This window comes from Mixophyes fleayi, chromosome 6, assembly GCF_038048845.1.
Source record: "Mixophyes fleayi isolate aMixFle1 chromosome 6, aMixFle1.hap1, whole genome shotgun sequence".
Taxonomy (NCBI): Eukaryota; Metazoa; Chordata; class Amphibia; order Anura; family Limnodynastidae; genus Mixophyes; species Mixophyes fleayi.
The window spans coordinates 117984471-118006273 of NC_134407.1; the positions used below are offsets into that span (position 1 = coordinate 117984471).

General features: G+C 40.6%; 1 protein-coding gene across 1 annotated transcript in view; it reads left to right on the top strand.

Moving 5' to 3' along the window:
- Positions 1-2645: 2645 nt before the first annotated feature.
- Positions 2646-21803, top strand: part of CALY (calcyon neuron specific vesicular protein) — a 43792-nt gene continuing 24634 nt past the window's right edge. Inside the window, exon 1 of the mRNA XM_075217183.1 lies at positions 2646-2754. The gene's annotated coding sequence lies outside the window, so the exon portion shown is untranslated. The remainder of the gene's footprint in view (positions 2755-21803) is intronic.

Consider the following 21803-nt stretch of genomic DNA (forward strand, 5'->3'; position numbering starts at 1 on the left):
GCAGCGCTAAAATTAATACTGTTTATAAAACAGACCCCTCCACTTTTTTTTTTTCCTTTTGTATTAACAGTTGTACTTTCTCCTTGCATCGCCCCCTCGCGTCCGTCCGTCTGGCCACATCTATTGGACATACGCATCCCGATGCCAGGCAAAGGGATGCTATTCATAGACCCCTGGTCCTTCCCTTCTATAAATAGAGGTCTCTGGCACAAAGTATTAGTTCTATGCTCCAGTGTTCCTGCATCCTGCATTTGGTCTGATCTCCTGGTTATCGATTTGGCTACTTCTGACTCTGATTTTGGCTGCTTCCTTGGGCTTAGTTCTCTACTCCTGGTATTTGATCCTTGGCTTCCTGACTACTCTTCTGGATTAACCCTTTGTACTTTGTATCCCGCATGGCTAGAACTTGGATCATCTGACTACTCTTATTCATCTGTTATTTCACTGGTAGCTGGTTTGGAAAACTGCAACCTGCGCGTCTCTCGCAGCAAAACCCATACCTCCTTGCAGGGATGCCTGACGAAGACCAGAGGCACGTTACAATCTTTGCCTTCAAGTTCAGCTGTGTCAATACCAGAAAGTAACCATCTTTTATTACCAAGTTCGTGACACAAAGTATTCTAGGTACAGGCTTAAAGACCAATTATAACCCAACCTAAACAAAAACGTGTATATATTATTTTATTCTCTTACAGACATGTACACATATGTATATGTATAGAGCGGAAATGGAACAACAGTGTAAAACAATCAGTGCACAACATAATTAAGTTTTTAGCTTATTTTGATAGGTCACAACAGACCTCAGCAACAGATGTTATGTATGTCCCAGTAATATGAGAACAAAAAATCCCCAGGCTTATTTTTAGTATTACCCATTGAAGATGGTAGAAGTCCTCCTCTGGTGCTCGTGTGAGGACTTGTACCAACTTCAGTGGATAATACTCCACATAAGCTGATTATATTGGACATCAACTGTTCTAAATCATTGGTGCACAAAATGTGGCCTGTAGTGCCACATCCATTGAAATGGTAAAACTGTGCTATTTAAGCTAAAATAAAGCAAGAGAAACATATAAGCCACTGAGTGACACATTCTAGTCAATTTATTTTCATCTACAGCATGCTGTATGATGGGAATTTTATGAAGGCGTACATAAGGTGCAGTGATTAGTCAATTTTGTAGCTACATGGACAAGATGGAAATATCTATTTTGTGGAGTTCTTTCCCTAAACAAGTCTTAGTAGACCTAAATGCCTAACTTAATCTCTCAATATAGGAGGGGTTGCACATACCTTGGACTGTATAATCCAATGTAATCCACTTTGATGAAGGTACTCCAAGAAAAAAACTTCTGCATATAGCAGCTAATTTACAGTAAAAAAAAAAATCTGTTCATAAATTCAAAAATAATCAACTTTTTGGTGGGATTGATATAACCCCTTCTTTAATAGACTGTACAGCCAGGAAAACAGAATATGTAATCCCCAGCCCCCCGAACAACAATGTTTGGGGGTCAGGACTTTGCATTTCCACCCTCTGAGTAGGCCACCACTTTGCTCTTCTGAGAAATGGCAGTGAAGCCCAAACAGGCATCAACGGATCACTGTGTACATCAACTATAGTATAATTAAAGTATAAATAGTACAAAACAATTATATTAATTCAAATCAACTGTGTATGGATCAGTGTTCTGTGATTGTCTTACATGCTGCATTGTCCACTGAGGAAGGGAGTATTTTAATTTCCCAAACCTTTTTATTTATCTTTTGCTATGAACATCTATTTATGTTTGTTAAATAACCACTAGCTGAGTGTACCAAGTGGTACCTGGATCTCAACAGTTTTCCATTCAGTGGTGGGACTGTTTGGGGATTTGCATACAGTCCTTGCACATAGCTATTTGTGCCAGTGTTTTAAAAACCATCAGTGAGATGGTGGTGGGGGACTGTATATTTGCATTGAGAGAAGAGAAGAGTCTCTTAGAACCAGGTACCATTCAATACACTCTGCTGGTGTGTGTATCTAACTAACAAAATAAGTTATTCAGGGACTTGTATTGATGAAATTGAACATCTGGATCCATTATATCTAATTTAGGAGAAAAAACAAATATGGACAGTTCCTTTAAACATGGGCACTCTGACCATAATGATAGCATTTTCTTTCATTACATGCCCAAAGTCATCAATCTGACTAATTCATGTCAAGAGTAAAGGATATTGTCTCAAGGACACATATATAGTAATCAAGTGAAGCATATTGCTGACTAATGTACTTGTACTCATATAAGGAAATCCTAAATAGAACATTTTTAAAAACCATTGCAATGTTCCCTACAGATTGTGAGTCTTGTTCAGTTGTGCTCTCATCACAATTATTATTTTGTACCTGCCATTCTTTGTAATGATCATTCCTCAACTGGGAATCTATTGATTGCTTTATATATCATTGATATAATCCTGCATTTTATTACATAATTAAATAGTAGTATGTTATGTGACTCTGCATATTTGTAGCATAACTAAGACTGCACAACATTAAGTCTCAGAGATGCTTTTACAGGCTTTGCTGTCTTTGTCAGGTTTATAGAAAACATTTTCTCTAAGCCCACCCTTTGGGAGACAGCCTGAGAAAACGTCACCATGGCAACCAGGCTCCGTCAGATTCTGCACAGACACACGCACACACATACATACTGACTGGAGCACCCGATCCTCCACAGCGGCTCTCTCACCATACCGGAGCGAGAGGTAATCATGGGGTCAGGGTGGTATATATTAACCCATTCTCTGCACTTATGTTATGTAATATATTATGTATTTATTTGTTTCCCATAGAAAGAGTATGCATCTATAAATTAAGAAATTCATGGATTGTCTCCTGTGAGTGTGACTTGGCAATTGACCTTTCCTTAGCCCCTTTTTTGCTGGCAGCACTGCAAAACAATATACACATCAATATGTCTGATAACCTATGTGGTAACACAAGAGTTAAGCTATGTCAAATACACTGTTCATTTTTGAACATCTTTATGCTCCCTGTTTCCTTTGTGGAAAGATAATAGTTGCCAGTTAATGAGATTATGCAAAAAAATTACATACATGTCAAATTGACATTACTATTTCACTATATATCATGTACCTAGCATTTAAAAAAAATTTAAACAAAGCTTTTTGAATGGCATCCACCCTCTTTTAGATCTATAGAGTAAAAACTGAGTAAGCTGTGTGTTATATAATGTGATCACATTGCTGTTTGTGTTATGACACTGGATAATTCATAGGAGCACCCATATGTAGTTAGCCAGCTAGCCAGACACAGGGTGATTTTGCATCTTATTTCAATATGTGGGGGTATTGTTCTACATCTGCAGCATTTACATAGGTGCATGTAACATGATGTCATCCCAAATCCTGTGAGCCTTTCCCTGGTACCAGAACAACCATACTGCATTTGTTCATTCCCTGCTGGTCTAAATGCTAAACGTTAACTGATTTTGTAGTAGTGTGATTAGCTGATACACATAAAACAAATATTGTCAACATTATCTGGGAATGAAGATTTAAATGTGTTTTAATGACATGGATAGTAATGTTTATTTTTTTTTACATGTTGAATGAATTTGCCTTGTTGGACCAAAGCTGTCTGATTTCCATCAGCGCCATGGTTACTGTATCTCACCACAAATTCCTCTGTAAGACTGCATCTGTTAAGAGGCAGGCCCCTGATTATCAGCAATGGGTCTCAAACTTGTCCACACACCACACCAACATGGCTTGGCGATTTTACAACATTTGTAAAATCTGTTATATAATGACCTGTGCTTCTGTGAGGAAATCAACAAAACAGGCTAATACCATTGCTGTAAAGCAAAGCTTGCATTTGTGCTATTGCTTAATTAATGAAATACTGCAGGTGTTCTATTACAGCACTAAGGGGCTTATTTATCAAGATGTCGTCATTTCTGGTGATAAAGCTGAGTATTGACTGGATTGGAGAAGTAAGGGTTTACTTACATCTTCACCAGGCTAGTCTCTATGCCTGTGAGCTGGCTTTTAGTTCCACATGTCAAAAACAAAATATTACAGAAAGTGTAAAATAAATCGAGTTTTTTATTTTTCTAAACAAAAATTCACATAAAAAATGTTTTATTGAAATAATAAAGCATCAAATGGTTTTCATCTGCTATCACACTCTTGAGATGACAATGACAGAATAAGTATTGTAATACTTGTTAAACATGCTTAGCAAAAGCAGAAGATAGCCTTTTGTTGTTCATTGCAAAACAGAAAAAATCCTTGTTGCAGGTGAAAATACCTGTTTTCACCGACTTTTTACTCTTTTATTAATCTGCCTCTAAATTGCATACCTCCCAATATGTCTGTCCCCTGCAGCGGAACAGGGTATGTGGCCACTTTGCAAAGGGGGCATGGCCACGCCACAGGCACTCTGTGGCCTTGCCCCGTTTGCCAGATTAAGGCCATTTGGGCCTGGAGCTGAGAGTTATGAAGGGCCTATTGTGAGTCATGTGCTTCTGGAGGGGCAGTGACCAGTGTCATGAGGGTGTGGCCAGCACCATGGAGGGCACACCTAGCGCCTCCGTCCAGCCACTTCCATCTCCCTCCCCAATATCAGTGGGTCCGCAGGTGGGCAAATAAACCAAACAGATTAAACAGAAGAGGTAGCTTTTGCATCTGCTATAAGGGGAGGTGTAAATACGACGATGATGATAATTGTTATAAATGTGGACACATCTATATGTACCTATTCTGTGTATAACAAAGCAGATGTTGGAAGAAACACTAGCATAGAAGAAGAGTGGTGCATGCACAGTGAAGCCACTTCTGCACCTGCGGCATAAAGTGCGTCGGGTTCCAGGAGTTTACTTTTTAAAAGCACAGCCCCAAAAATGACTTTACGTACTTTGTAACACAGCATTCCTCCTCGGAGACCAGCTAAAATCAGTGGTTTGGAAATTTTCACAGGAAGTTTTTATAATTTATAAAGTTGACCAGCTGTTCTGCTATACAAGCTATACAATGTGTTTCTTCTGATTAACTTAGTGTACTGTCTATATAATTAATATTTGTCTAACTTTGTACCTGATCACTTATCTGTTTTTATGTACCTTGTTGCCCTGTTGCTGCAGATCTTGGTTTGTTTAAGCTATGAGTTGTCTGTTTTGCTTATTTTTCTGGATCCGATTTCAATGATTGAATGAATCTAATGTTAAACTGGATTTTAACTTATGGTATACAAAAAAGTATTTTTTGTTTTGGGTTTTGGATCTGGATCTAATTAAAAATTGTGAAAATAGCTAAAACAATGTAATTTTGAGCTGCTTTTGCTCAAATATTACTATTTATAGCATTAACAATCATTTACAGTCTATTTTATAATGATCTCTTCACTGTCCAATTTTTCACAAATTTTGGCCAAAGTATTGCTGCTGACCATCTCCAATGTGTCACATATGCAGCCTAACAGTTACCGACTTGTTGTGTCTTCTTTTTTTAAAATAGAAATGTAATTTATGTAGACAATTTTGATGAGGGTAATGTTAACATTGTCATTTGTCACCTTTAAGGAAGATCACCAGTGACCATGATTCACTTGTTAACATCCTTATTTATTCTTTTGTGGGGGCCCAAACAAATCAAGCACTTCAGCCACAAAAGTGTCAGTCCCTGTAACTGAAGTACTTGTTTTTTTAAACTATATGCAAGTCCTTTTCAACATATGGGTGGGTGGGTGAACCCAAGGACTATTCCATCTTGACTTGCACCATTTAACATTTTGCCTTCTTATGATCTTTTAAATGTCCTCTAATGCCGCTGTTCGTAGTTGAGATATTGTGTCCACTCTCATCTTAATGAAGGATTTTGTAAATCTGCCATCATTGCATAAATTACAATTCTCTAACTCTATCATTTTTCCATCTATACCTGTATTTTTTGTCAGTGCCAAATTCTGTTCTCTTAAGATTTCAGAATGTGGATTTTCAATTGCATTGTCTTGTCAAGACATATGTCTTTGGCAACCAAATCTGCTACAATGTCAGTTATACACTCTTATTTGTATCTGAACTGTCTATTTTATATATTTCTTACACTTCACAAATATAATATATATATATATATTATTTATGCATTCCATATTTATATACATGGGTCTCTGCCGCACGTCTCGGGCAGTCCCCCGGGATTGTGCAAGGTAAGGGTTACAATCTCACCTCCACTGTATTTTCAGGTCACCTACGGGCCCTGTCCCCCTTGAGGCATAGGCACCTTGTGCGCCAAACACCACCAGCCTTCCGGCATCAAACCAAGGAGACCCACCCATTCAGGGTGTCCCGAACCAATCGTACTAGGTCCACTTGAGCTTAGCCAAAATGATGAATTGAGATTGACATTTTAGTTTCAAATTGGACATTGTAACTGGATGTAGATGTACATGGTAACTGGGATATACAGTATATCAGAGTTCCCTTGTTTGATTCACAAGGGCAGCATTGCGGCACAGATCTACCTTACTCGTAGCATATAAGTAAAACAAGGTATTTGAAAGCTCTGCTCTTGGCTACCGATAAATGCTCTGCCCATCGAGAAGTACATAGTAATAGTCTTTGATGCTTTTAGTATGGGTGCAGGCAACCTTTGTCTATTTACTTTTATAAATGTCTAATTCTATTTATTCATAACACTGTCCATCCAATGACCTCTGCCTGTTAATGTAGCTTCTCTGCCTATGATGGATGCCATGTAACGTTCAAAATGTATTGTGTGCATAGTCTTTGAAGTTTTGTAGTATGGGTGGAGGCCACTTACATCTATCATCATCAACATTTATTTGTATATGACAGCAAATTACGTAGCATTTTAAAATTTGTTATCTACTTGTCTAAATATCTGCTGATGCCTCTGTCCATCTAATGACATCTGATTGTTATTGCCTCTTCACTCTCCGTGTTGAATTCTGTTTAACCTTTCAAATTTAGTGTGATGTGTAGCGTGTCAACATTTTTATCTCTTGCACCTTACACTACATACACTAAATTGTTTTTTCTGTTTAATTTGGCTAATTAAATAATTTCTTATCCTTACCCCATACACTGCACCCACCCTACAAGTCCTATTATATGATTCACAAGGGCAGCATTACAGCCCCATCTAACCTAATCATACCATTAACAACCACTTAAGTTAAACAAGGTATTTCAAAGCTCTGCTTTTGGCTAATGATCAATGCTCTGCCCATCGAGAAGTGATATTACTAGTCTGACGTTTTTAGTACGAGTGTAGGCCACCTTTGTCTATCATCATCAACATTTATTTATATAAAGGGCTCACCGTGTATGTTTCGTAAACCTTACATCAACCTTATAATTCTAAACATTTGCATGCAAATAAACACACGGAGACTTGTATAAGTTATTAAAAATTGGCAGAACTTTTATTATGATTTTAATTTTAACTAGACCTATGGTGGCGGAGAAAGGGCACTGCGAAACAACTCTCAAGCTGATAACACTATCACGAGTGTACTGGCGCAAACCGCCGTACATCCACAACCACGGGGAACAAATCCCAACATAACTTTGCACTGAGTTGGCGTCAGAGTGACTGCCCCTTTTAAAACTCACGCTGCCCTCCCTCACCGAGCCGGACAAGGACCCTCCTCACCGAAGGGCCAAAAAGGGAGTTACTGGTGCCTCAACGGGGGGCAGTGACCTACGACAATTACCTGTGCGCCCACAAATCAGCCGCTGAACGCAGTGCCTTCCTACCGCAACATAACCGTAAATACCAGACCAAGGAATGGGTGGGTGGGATCTCGTGCTGTGGAATGAGGCAGAACAGGAAGTACAGCCTACTATATCAATCAAGGTCCCTACCACTGGAGTACACATTGGTCGGGCCAACCCATGTTAACCCCTTCAGGTAAGTGTTCAGCTTACTACAAACCCTGTCGCCCTTTAAGTGCATTCGTCCTATTCAGCCTCATTTGTCATAGTGACAGCAATTTACATAGCACTTTACAATTGGGTGTCTACTTGTCTAAATATCTACTTATGCCTCTGTCCATCTAATGACATCTGATTGTTACTGACTCTTCACTCTCCATGATGCATGCTGTCTAACGATCCAAATTTAGTGTGTGCGTAGCATGTCAACATTTTTTTTTGCTGTTTCATTTTTTTAATGGGCTTACTTCAGTTGGTGGCATGGCAGATGACCCTTTTCTTGCAGCCACTGCAACAAAAAATGTACTCCTTTTTTTTGCCTTGCTTTCCTTAATAACTCAAGCCCATAGTTTTTTTTTGGGTTGTGCAGCTGAGTTGACACTTACACACAACACCCTTTTTTTTTTTCTTGATGTCACTGAATGACCCTTTAAAAATTGACACGCATTGAACAATAGAAAAATTACAATATATAGTGTTGTTTGTGAGGTGTGCAGCTGTGTTGACACTCTCACTGAAAGACCCTTACAAATTGACAAATAATTGACAAAAACCTCAACCTTCTGGCAATAACAGAAACATGGCTCATGCAATCAGACACTGCCTCACCTGCAGCACTTTCACATGGTGGCCTCCATCTCACCCACACCTCCAGACCTGAAGGCAGACAAGGAGGTGGGGTTGGACTACTTCTCTCCCCACAGTGCACATACACAGTTCTACCAAATGTCCCATCACTCACGTTCACATCTTTTGAAGTACATGCTATTCGCATTTTTAATCCATTCTCCCTACGTGTTGCGGTGATCTATCGTCCCCCTGGAGCACACCAACAATTTATTGAGGATTTCTCTGCATGGCTCCCTCACTTCTTATCTTCAGACATCCCCACCATCATCATGGGTGACTTCAACATCCCCATTGATAACCCACCTTCCAAAGCTGCTTCCAAACTACTCTCTCTAACATCCTTACTTGACCTCTCCCAGTGGATTGAATCATCTACTCATAAGGATGGCCACTGCCTTGATCTTGTTTTCTCTAGACTATGCTCAGTTTCTAACTTTATTAATACACCCTTCCCCCTCTCGGATCATCACCTTATCAGCTACACTCTCACCCCCACTGCTCTAACCTCTCTACTGTCTAACTCAACCAAGCCTCCTCATACTCGTAGAAATCTGAATTCTATTAATCTTCAACAATTTTCCACCTCTCTCCAACACCTTCTCTCCCCTATCTCTACATTCTCATCCCCTGAGATGGCAGTACCTCATTTTCACCTAACCTTAGCAACGGCCCTTGATCAAGTGGCTCCAGCGACACTTCATACTACACGTCGACTTCGATGTCAACCGTGGCACACCAAAGCAACACGAAATCTTCAAAAACTGTCCCGTAAAGCAGAACGTCACTGGCGTAAATCTCGAAGCTCTAATGACTTCTTCACATATACTTCTGTCTACCACTCCTATCGAAATGCTCTGGACACTGCAAAACAAACATACTTTCAATCTCTTATCTATGCTCAGGCTTCTAACCCCAAACGCCTTTTCAATACATTTAATCATCTTCTCAATCCTCCCACCCCGAACCCTCCATCTACTATCAGTGCTCAGGATCTTGCTACCTACTTCAAGGACAAGATTGATAAGATCAGACTAGAAATGATATCCTCTTCCTCAACAAGCCATCAGCTCATTTCCTTCCCACTACCCTCTGACACCCTCTCTTCATTTGACCCCACAAATGAAGAGGAAATTTCTACGCTCTTCTTATCTTCCTACTCTACCTCCTGTCCTCTTGATCCTATTCCCTCGCAAATTGGTAGATCCCTGTCTTCTGTGCTCATTTCACCTCTAACTCAAATCTGTAATCTCTCACTCTCTACTGGCATCTTTCCATCACTATACAAGCATGCAGTGATTACTCCTATTCTAAAAAAACAAAACTCCGACCCAAACTCTCTCTCAAATTACCGTCCCATCTCTCAGCTCCCTTGCCCCTCCAAGCTTCTAGAGAGACTTGCCTACACTCGCCTCACACGCTTTCTTTCCGCAAACAACCTGTTGGATCCTCTTCAGTCAGGCTTTCGTTCTCAACACTCCACAGAGACTGCGCTGACCAAGGTTGTTAATGATCTGATCACTGCTAAGACTGAACGCCATTACTCTCTCCTAATTCTCCTTGATCTCTCGGCTGCATTTGACACAGTTGACCACTCTCTTCTCATACAAACGCTGCAATCCCTAGGTCTTCAAGACACAGTTCTATCCTGGTTCTCATCTTACCTCTCTAATCGCTCTTTCACTGTTAATTTCTCTGAAGCCACATCTGCTCCGCTTCCCCTATCAGTTGGAGTACCACAAGGCTCGGTGCTAGGTCCTCTGCTGTTCTCTATCTATACCGCTTCTCTTGGAAATCTAATAAGTTCCTTTGGCTTTCAGTATCATCTCTATGCGGATGATACCCAAATCTATCTATCCTCTCCTGATATCTCGACATCTGTGTTGTCCCGTGTAACTGACTGTCTTTCTGCCATTTCATCTTGGATGTCCTCTCGTCAACTCAAACTTAATCTTTCTAAAACAGAGTTAATAATATTCCCACCCGCCAACAAGAGCATACCTGACATTTCTATCTCTGTTGATAACATGACCATAAATCCCACCCCACAAGCTCGCTGCCTAGGTGTAATCCTTGATTCACGCCTATCCTTTGTTCCCCACATTGACTCTATATCTAAATCATGTTACATACATCTAAAGAACATTTCCAGAATCCGCACATATCTCACACAAGACACTGCTAAAACCTTAATTCATGCACTAATCATCTCCCGCATTGACTATTGCAATTCCCTCCTTACTGGTCTTCCCAAAAACAGACTCAAACCCCTAAAATCTATTTTGCATGCTTCGGCAAGACTGATTTTCCTTGCAAATAGCTATTCCTCTGTTGAATCACTCTGTATGTCTCTACACTGGCTGCCTGTCTTCTACCGAATCCAATATAAAATACTTTTACTAACCTACAAGGCCATCAACAAAGCTGCACCAACATACATCTCCTCTCTTGTCTCAAAATATCTCCCAACTCGGCAACTCCGTTCTGCAAAAGATCTGCGTCTCTCATCCACCCTCATTACATCCTCCCATTCCCGGTTACAGGACTTTTTTCGGGCTGCACCCACTCTATGGAACTCTCTCCCTCGCACAATAAGACTCTCCTCTGTTCTACAAACTTTCAAGCGTTCTCTGAAAACCTACCTATTCAGACAAGCGTATAATATTCCTCAACCACCATCTTAACCTCACTACCTTTAGCCTGTTACACAATTTCACACAAGACAACTACCCCCGGACCAACATTATTGTGTGACAGGATCATTTAGCTTATGAGTCACCCTACCTTTGCAGTCTGGCTGGGCCAAGATGCAAAATGTATACTTAACCTCATGTGTCAATCTCCCATTGTCCCATAGATTGTAAGCTTGCGAGCAGGGCCTTCTCACCTCTTTGTCTGTTTTACCCAGTTTGTTTATTAGTTTATTACATTTGTCCCCAATTGTAAAGCGCTACGGAATATGTTGGCGCTATATAAATAACTGATGATGATGATGATGATGATGATAAGTATTAAAAAATAAAATTTTTTTTTAGAATAGAGAGTTTTTTAGAGGGGTTCTACTGCAGTGACACTCACAGGCAAACAAACTTAATTCAGATGACACTGCCCCACACAAGATTACTTTTACTAGAAATACTTAAAATTTGGAAAGAAATCTATTTCTTTTTTGGATTCTGCTGCTAATTGTCATGTAGCAAAAGCACACTGTTTTTCTCCACTAAATATACAGCTTAGTTCACAATGATATCTAACTCAGTCTATATACTAGTACTATTATATAAGCATAAATGACAACTAGTAGCCACTGCTCCATCTAAACTATCTGACAGATTGAAATTAAAACCAATTGATCAGCAAACTATTCTAGCTGACTGATCTCTATAAAACTGCTTTACAATAATCACAGCTATTATATTGTTTTCTTTGTCCTTCTTTCACCCTGAACGCTATTTTCAGAGCAGAACACTGCAGCTTATATTCTCCCTACACTCTGCCCATGGGCTGGCATGGCGGGGAGCAGGAGGCCTTTATCCCCCGGGCCGGACCCAAAAACACTATTTTGGGCCGGCCCTAACTTCACTTACTCGGTGGCTGGCCCCTTCTCCGGGACAAGCCACCTTCTCATTGGCTGCTTTTGAAAGGCCATCCTCCCTCCCAATAGGCCGGCTTCTGTTGTGACATGGGATGCGCACCACGTGATAGGTGCCGTCCCATGTGAAAGAAGACTGCAGAGCAGAGCACGCGGCGCGCATAGAACAAGGTAAGTGCGGCGGGGGTGTGTGTGTGTGTCGGCAGCATCTTGTATGTATGTGTGTCAGTGTCAGCAGCATCGTGTATGTATGTGTGTCAGTGTCAGCAGCATCGTGTATGTGTGGCAGCAGCATATTGTATGTGTGTGTGTGGCAGCATAATGTATATATATATATGAGTATGGGGCCAGTATATTGTATGTGTGTGGCAGTATATTGTATATATATATATATATATATATATATATATATAAATATATGAGTATGGGGCCAGTATATTGTGTGTGTGTGAGTGAAGGGCCAGTAAATGAATGCAAAGTGTGTGGGGGGGGGGCAGTAAATGAATGTAGTGTGTGGGGGGGGGCAGTAAATGAATGTAGTGGGGAAGGGAGGGAGGGGTCTTAATATAATGTGGGAGGTAGGCTATTAATTTAATTGTGAAGTGCAGGTGGGGGCTAATTATTGGGTGCTATTTTATTTGTGGAGTGATGGTGGGGCAATTTCATTTAATAGTGGGGCCTATGAATTTATAATGGGGTAATTAGACCTTTAATTTAATGCTGGGGTGGTTTGGGAGCTATTTATTAATTGTGGGCTGGTTGTGGAAAATGAGGTCTATTTATTAAATGTGATTATGAATTATTTAATGCCTGTGATTGTTGTGGGAAATGGTAATATTTGTTAAATGTAAATGCTATTTAAATTATTGTTGGGGCTGTTTGGAGGGAGGAAAATAGGTTAATATATTAAATGTGTTTGCTATCTAATGGCAGAGTTGATTGGAGAGAAAGAGATATATTTAGAAAATGTGAATATTATTTTAATGTTGTGGCTGGAGGGAGGCCTAATTATAAAACGTGTGTGCTATTGATTTAACATCGGGACTGGTTGGAGTTTTCTAAATTTCATGTACCCATTTTTTTTCCATATAGGGCCTCCAACATTCTAGGATCCAGACAACCAGCAAATGAGCAAATGTAACCAGCAGCCACAAGTGGTGACAGTGACAAGAACAGGTAGGAGAGAGCAGGACAGTCTGCCAACTGTCCTGAATCTGGCGAGACAGCCCCGAACTTGGGTGACTGTTTCGCTTAGGACAGTTGGGAGGAATGTCCCGCTTCACCGTGTACTGCTCGTGAAGGCAGAACTGTGTGCACCTAACAGTAGTGCACACAGTATTGCCTGTGTATTTGTCTAAAATGATAACCATGTGACATCATACCCAGTCTAAAGTGCCCAGGCCCCCCAGAGTCTTAATTTAGCTCTGGGCCTGGGCATAAAAATATATATGGATTAAGCAACAGCCTCTTTTTATGTAGATAAATATATATTGTACCCAAAACCACCCTCTAAAGGTGGGCCGCTGCTGCGTGCTTGCCCCCCCGGGCTGGAATCTGCCAGCCCTCCCCTGACTCTGCCTGTTCTAAAATGGCACCTGAGAAAACAAGGAAGGGCTATATATTTACAGAAGATATAAACTCTCGCAAGTTTTGCATTAATATTTTCCCGGAAATTAGGTTTTGCCTCGTTTTGAGATCCGAAATTAGAGCGTGAAACCGAGTCATGACTGTGTCACTCGGAACTCCAAATCTTGGATCTGTCGGATCTCTCCGAATCGAAATGCTTATCTCTAGTATTGCCATCTATTGTAATTGTTACTTTTAATTTCATTGTTTGGTATGTTATGTGAAATACTAAGAGTGACAAAGCTGACAACTAAGAAGATCTGTAGGAAAAGGAATTAAGAATTTGATCGATTGCATGCCTAGATAAAAACCAAGCTGGAGTTAGTTACACTTTCATTGAAAGGGGGGAATTCAATTTGACGCGTTACTTGAAAAAGTAACGAGTCCTGCTTACTATTACCGTTATTACGATAATAGTGCGCGTAAATACCAAAGCCGGGTTAATATTACCGTAGTAACGGTAATGCGTTTAACGCGACGGTACTTCGGGGGGAATTGAATTCCCCCCATAAAGTCTCACCCAGGAGAGGAGTATCAGAGATCTTGACTGTGAGACCTGTTACATTGTATTAGCATCTGAAGGCCTGGCAGTGGAGACCTGTTTCAAGAGACTAACTGGGGTTGCATTGATCAGAGGCAAATGCATGAAATCACACAGCTCATGCTCAGAAAACAAGCTAATTCAAATGTGCCTATGTAGACCAGCGTGTCTAACACTTATAACTCGCTATGCCTGGAGAAGCAGAACGGGGAGGGAAGGGGCATTCTAATGCAGGCCAAGTACAGTAAGGGTGTGTTCTCGCAAAAGCAGTTGATGCAGACCAGCAGGTTCATGCATATGCTTCTTTTAGGAGGTGTAACATTTACACTTTCCACAGGACTGTTGCAAATACATACTGATAATTATGATGAACTCCACCATGTACCTTATTGCTTCTGATTGGATGATTGCTGAAGCAGCTTCACAGCTGATAGCACAGCATTCATTGAGTTTAGCTATATTAGATTAATCAGTGCACGCTTGTTTGTGGCAGCTTTTGTATACAGACGGGATTACTTCTGTGGAGTTATGTAAACATTGTTTATTCGGTGTACAAAGATTTGGGAATGCTTGTCTATTGCTAGCAAAGTCAATGTCCGCTATTGTGTTTGCCTTGTAAATTACATGGCAACTGTGTTGCACTAGGCTTGTGCAATTGTGTATGGCCACTCTACAGCGGACACCTCAAAAATTACTTTTAAAGGCCTTTTTTGTTAGTTAATTTTTTTTGTTCCCCCCTCAGATTTTTATGTTTTTCTTCATAACATGTGGCAGCACTACCTGCAGTAGGGATATTGCTTTAAATTATCTTTATTTTTTTGATATTGCTATTATTATTAGTTTTCACAACATTATGCTAATGTTTTTTACTAAATTTTTTTTATTTTAACAGTAGTACTGTTTAACATTTTTACCCTGTCTTATTTTTATGATAAAAAGAACATAGTGGGCAGAATGGCCCAAAGATGTTTTTGCCTCCAACGCAAGCAATTGCAACAACATTATCAGCCCAAAAGCATGTCTACAGATCATGTGGGATGCCAGGTGCATAAAGCCAGGGCCGCCTCCACCCAGGCCCCCCCCCCCCCATGAGCGGGCCCCCCCTCATGAGCGCCCCCCCCCCCCATGAGCAACACATACTTACCTGTGACAGATCACATGATCGCAGGGGGAATGAATCCTCCACCCCTGCGATCGGATCCTGGTGCCTGGCTGTCACGGTGACAGCCAGGCTGAAGACAGAATAGCGGAGACCAGCGGCGGGCCCCAGGTAAGTCTTTGCTGAGCTGTTTTACCGGGCCCCCTGGTGAGCCCGGGCCCGGTACAACAGTACCCCCCGTACCCAGAGCTGTATTAAGGCTTCGGGGGGCCCGGGGCACTTAAGACAGGGGGGCCCCTAAAATCTAAAATTAAGGGCATAGGGACACATCCTGCATTACATCACCTACAGCCCACAGTATGACACTTACAGCTCTCCCAGAGGGCTCGCTTAGGTTGTCTGCATAAGAAAAATCATTGCTTCCACAAACTAAAATACTGTACATTAAAACAATCACCAAAACACCACATTAAAATGGGTATTGACACCACACATTAAAACTAGCAATGATATCACACAATAAAAATACCATTGATAACGTACACTAAAACTAGCTATGATACCGCACGCTAAAACTAGCAATGATACCGCACTTTTAAAATAAAATTTATAATGCACATTAAAACTAGCAATGATACCGCACTTTAAAAATAAAATTTATAATGCACATTAAAACTAGCAATGATACCGCAAATTAAAATACCATTGATAATGCATCATTGGGCATGGCCAGGCCACCCTCCTACAGACAAAAAAAACCTGCATTGTTGTGTACACCATTGAACGGTCACCAAAAATTGGGATTGTCCCACTAGAATCACAACATTTCACAGACGTTGCTGCTCTCTCCTACCTGTTCTTCTCACTTTCACCACCTGTACTGCAGGTTTCTTTAGTGGCTTATCTAGATCCTGGAATGTTAGGGGCCCTATTTGGAAAAAAAATGAGTACATTTAGAAAATGACAGCCACCCCGGCGTTAAATCAGTACCACCCATGATTAATAATTAGGCCTTCCTCCAGCCCCAACATTAAAATAATAGCATTCACATTTAATAAATAAACCTATTTCCCTCCCTACAAACAGCCCCAGCAATAAATTAATAGTATTTACATTTCAGAAATATACCTATTTCCCCCAACCGTCACTGCCATTAAATAATTCATAGGCCCATTTAATAAAGGGACCTCATTCTCCCCAAACTCACCCCCACATTCAGTAGCGCCCAAGCCACCCCATCTTAAATTAATTAATTGTCCCCACTATTGTGCCTCTCTCCCCCCCCTTTTTCCTCATGTTGTGTCTCTCACCCTTTTTTCTTATACCGTGCCTTTCTCTCCCCTTTTTTCTCATGCTGTGCCTCTCACCCTTTTTTCTTACTGTGCCTCTCTTCTCCCCCTTTTTTCCTTACTGTGCCTCTTCTCCCCCTTTTTTCCTTACTGTGCCTCTTCTCCCCCTTTTTCCTTACTGTGCCTCTCTTCTCCCCCTTTTTCCTTACTGTGCCTCTCTTCTCCCCCTTTTTCCTACATGGTGTGCTTTTCTTCTCCCCCTTTTTCCTCCATAGTGTGCCTCTCTTCTCCCCCTTTTTCCTTACTGTGCCTCTCTTCTCCCCCTTTTTCCTCCATACTGTGCCTTTCTGCGTTATTCCCTTTTCTTTTTTTTACTTACCTTTCTTTTAGCTTCTTTCTTCTCTTCTGTCTTCTTGGTCCTCTGCGCGCTGCTCCTCACTGAATGACAGGCGTGCCTTGATGACATCACGCCTGTCATTCAGTGTTAACAGTGCAAAGAGGAGGGAGGAGGAGGGACGCCGGCGCAGCGATCAGGTGAGTATATCTTTTTTTTTTTTTCTGCTTCCCTGCTCCCCCCACCAATGAAGGGAGCCCTGAACCTAAAATAAAATAAATAGTTTTTTATTAAAAAAAGAATGTGACCTTTCCCCGTCAAAAAAGCTAAACTAGCCCTAGTGCTGTCAGCCTAGGCTGGTATTGGCAAAATCATCGATGGCACCCTACATTATTGCCTCCTGAAGAGCCCATGCAGCTCAGAAGTTCTCAACTATTTCCTGAGGAATGGGAGACAAGGCTTAAGAATTGCTGTGCATGTATTGTGCCACACCAGATCATTTGATTGTATCTCTTCCTAACCTAGCTGATATCGGAGAGGCATGCTGGGTTCATCTAATTACTCTCCTTCTACCAACATCAACTCGAAATCCATCACTCCAGTTCTTCTATTGGATTGTGGTGATCCTGTTCAGGCCTGTATGTTCATGAATTCTGGGGGGAGGGGAGGGGCAGAAATTTTATTGCCCCGTCTTTGATTTCTAAATGTGGCATTCCAACTAACAATCTGCATCAACCAGTTTGCATCATGGCCATTAATGGCGGTCAAATTTCTGGTCGCTCTATATTCTGGACAACCATCACTCTCACTTTATAAATTGGAACTCTACACAAAGAATCTATTTAAATTTTTAGGATCCCCAAGGCAATTAATGCTATTGTTTTAGGGCTGTGTCTTCAATACATGTCTCAAGTGACATTCTGTCAGGTTATATCCTAGGGATCCAGGTTGGAACATGACCTTATCTGTGTGGAGTTTGTATGTTCTCCCCATATTTGCGTGGGTTTCCTCCGGGTGCTTCGGTTTCCTCCCACTTTCCAAAAACATACTAGTAGGTTAATTGGCTGCTATCAGAATTGACCCTAGTCTCTCTGTCTGTGGTGTATGTTAGGGAATTTAGACTTTAAGCTCCAATGGGGCAGGGACTGATCTGAATGAGTTCTCTGTACAGCGCTGCGGAATCAGTGGCGCTATATAAATAAATGGTGATGATGATGATGATGATAATGATGGTACCATCAATTTTCCAAAAAGTTAATCATTGTACACCTCTACCCCATTTCAATGAAATTAGATTGTTTTTTTTTACCTCATCAGTATGCTGCCTATTCTGATGTCTTCAATAAAAAAAAACAGGAGTTACTTCCACATAAAGTAAGGGATTGTTTGATTGAACTTTTGAACTTCAGCCTGGAAGGATTCCACACAGTTTGGCTCAAGGTTTTAATCTAAAAACTTTTTCCTTGACAGGTGTCAGTGTCTTTTTCGTTAAAAAGAAAAACGTAAGTCGGCACCCCTGTATGATTACTGGGGCTTGAATAAATTTGCAATTGAGAACACTTATCTTAAACCCTCAATCTCAGAACTCTAACCATAAAACCACCATATTTTCCAAACTAAACTCAGGGCCGTTTACTATCACACTCTGGACCTAGCCTCCCCGGCTATCACTAACTGGACCTGGTGTCTGGCATTCTCTCCCCTGTATTTATGCACAGCCCTCACTCTCACTAGTAGTAATCAGGTACGCCTTAAACTGGACTCACTTTTCTCACTTTTACCCAGTGCCTATGTATTTAGTCTCCTAGATCCAGCACTTGTTACTTCTTTCCTGCTTCCCAGTGATTTCTCAGTGTTTCAGATCTTGCTTTTTGTACTCATCTCTAGTCTTTTGATTCTGTACTTCGCTTACGTTCCAGTGTTCCAGATATCAGCTTCCATGAACCATTTCCTGCTTACGGATTCGGTACCACAGTCCTCTTGGCTACCAGTTTATTACATTGAGGGACAGTACCAAAGTGGAAGTTGCTCAATCAACACTGAGTCCCACACTGAGGGACAGATCAAAGGGCAGCAACCTGCAGATGTTCTTGCAGTGAAACCCAAACCCCATTGCGGGGTCCCTTGTGAATACCGGGGGATTTTTAGACTTAGCGCCTCTGTTCTGCCAGCTCTAACCTCTGTTGGCAACTGGGAATCTGCTGAGCCCAGATCCTACTTCATGACAGCAAACTCTGGCCATGTATTCCGCAAGTCCACCATCTCCAAAGGATCTGCTGCAGAATTTTGTGGATGGGACCAAGAAGCAAGAGGCGAACAAGGATCAGTTGATTCAGTGCTTGCAGGGTCTTTCTCACAGCCTTCAGCATACTTTGGGCAAGCAAGTGCAAATGACTGCACCTTCTCAGCTCCATATCCTTCCAAATATGCTTGGATTCCCAGAACTCACAGAGGCTTTTTAAACCAATGCACCATGCATTTTGATCTAATAACCATGAATTTCTCCTCTGAAAAAGCAAAAGTGGCGGTTATTATCATTTATTTTCCAGTCAAGCCAACTTGACAACTTTCATACCCTAGTTTCTGAGCTACAGTGGAACAATGACGCTTCTGTTGCCACCTGTCACATTCCAGCAGTCACCCGATCCTGGGTGAAATGTGTGAGACAAAGGATTTATCATAAACAATCACCATATCCATTTAAAAATAATTAAAACTCTACCGGTCTATCTCACACTCTACATTTTGCTTTATTAATCATGATATCACAAAGATTTTGGTTTATGAGCTGACACTCTTAGGAAGCCTTCACTTCTTCCTGCTTTATCTAAACTAATCTCTCACAACTTACTTTAATTAGTTATCATAAACTAAATGATCTGTCTTGACCCAAAGTTTTCATAAACCAAGCTAACACCAAGCTAAGTCTGACATGTGAATGTGTAAGAACACAGAGACATGAGTTTACTTTATTATGGAAAATGAATCCACAATGCGTAAGATACAGAACAATTAACAAAAGTGACATACAAAGATATACAATAGTTTCTTATAAAATAACAAGGATTAAATAACAGAAATCTGATCATTCGTACACTCACAAATTAACTCATGGAAATTTGCTGGACTGGCATGTGGACTGAGGCAGGGAAGGAGCAAGTGAGGTCAGAGTTGAGACTCACACTGCACTACTGAAATAATGGAGCACAGAGGTGCTTTCCTGATGAGCAATGTTGTCATATGGGGCTCGGCGCATACCTGCGAGATCCGGCAAGTGCAGACGTGCCATTGCCAGATTATTGAGTCGTCTCTAACCAATGTACACTTGTATTATCCATATATCTAACCTTAGATTCTACATTGTTTGTCTACTACCTGCATCTTTGACCTGGATCCTCATTTCACCAGCGTTCTTGATCACTGCCTGCCGTTTCTACTTGCACACACTGTGACCTTACTGTGTACCAGACCAGGCTATATCTTTGTTTATGGAAACATGCATTTACCTTCATTCTACAGAAGCAGATATGTTTGCCTTACAACTTATAAGCAATTGTGCTCACTACTATATGAACATGGCTATCCTTTTAAAAATTCCAATGCACTATTTGTATATTCTAGTCTTTATTATACATTCTAAGTATACCATTCAACTGTACACAAATAATTAATATTGGCTGTCAGTGCTCACCAGCCATTGGAGTTTATTGCCTCTGCAAAATATTAATTTGTGAGACAGAGATGGGCTCCTGCTGTATTCCAAAGTTTTGGCAACAATATATTTTGTGACTTATTTGCTTTGTGGTAGTATGCTTGGATGAAATTGTGATATTTTCCCTGGACATCTTAGAGTGCATGTACTATCTCAAATCAGAAGACTCCACCTTTACCTCAAGCTGGAGAATTGTTTCTTTGAACAATTTTGCTTGTCCTTTATTCGTTACATAATTTCTGCTTCTGGTTTCCAAATGTACTCTGATGTCCAAGCCATTTATTATAGCAGCACAACATATAAACACAAACAATACTTAAAGTTGCTGTAAGTCATTACTAATTTATATATTTTTACATCAATAGTGATTCATTCTGTTTATCTTATAATTGGCTTATACATTCTACATTGTTGACTGTTTAAAACATGCTATTTAATGTTTATTAAGCCTAAATAGAAAAAAAGAAATGTTTTGCTTTATTGAACCTAGTACAGAGGAATGTTTTTATATTATTGCTCTGTACCAGCTGAGAGCAAACAGAAGGGGCTGTGTCTGCTAGGTTTTTACTCTTAATTCATATTTCCGGTTCTTTCTGGGCCTGGCTATACCCCTGATGATGTCACACATATCCCTTCCCAGGCAACAACGCCCACAAACTATTGTATTGTGAGAGGATTACAAAGACAGTGTCGGGGTGAGTATTACGGTGGAGAGAAGACAAAAAGTGGCAACTTTACTGAGTGGCAAGCTCTGCAAGGGGATTATAGAAACTAAGTAGATTTCTTTAGCAAAACTGATTTATTCATTCATCCCTTAATATTCACATCGGATAACAGAACATAAAAAAATAATGGGTTAGAATCCTGCTAATGATTCTGTTGGACCATGGATTCATGGAAAAAGATTATTCACATACATAAGTAATATATTCACAGTCTGGTAGAGTGCATAATTCATATGACTTGACATATTTTAGTATGGCATATATTTAGACGGAACTTACAGTATTGCTGAA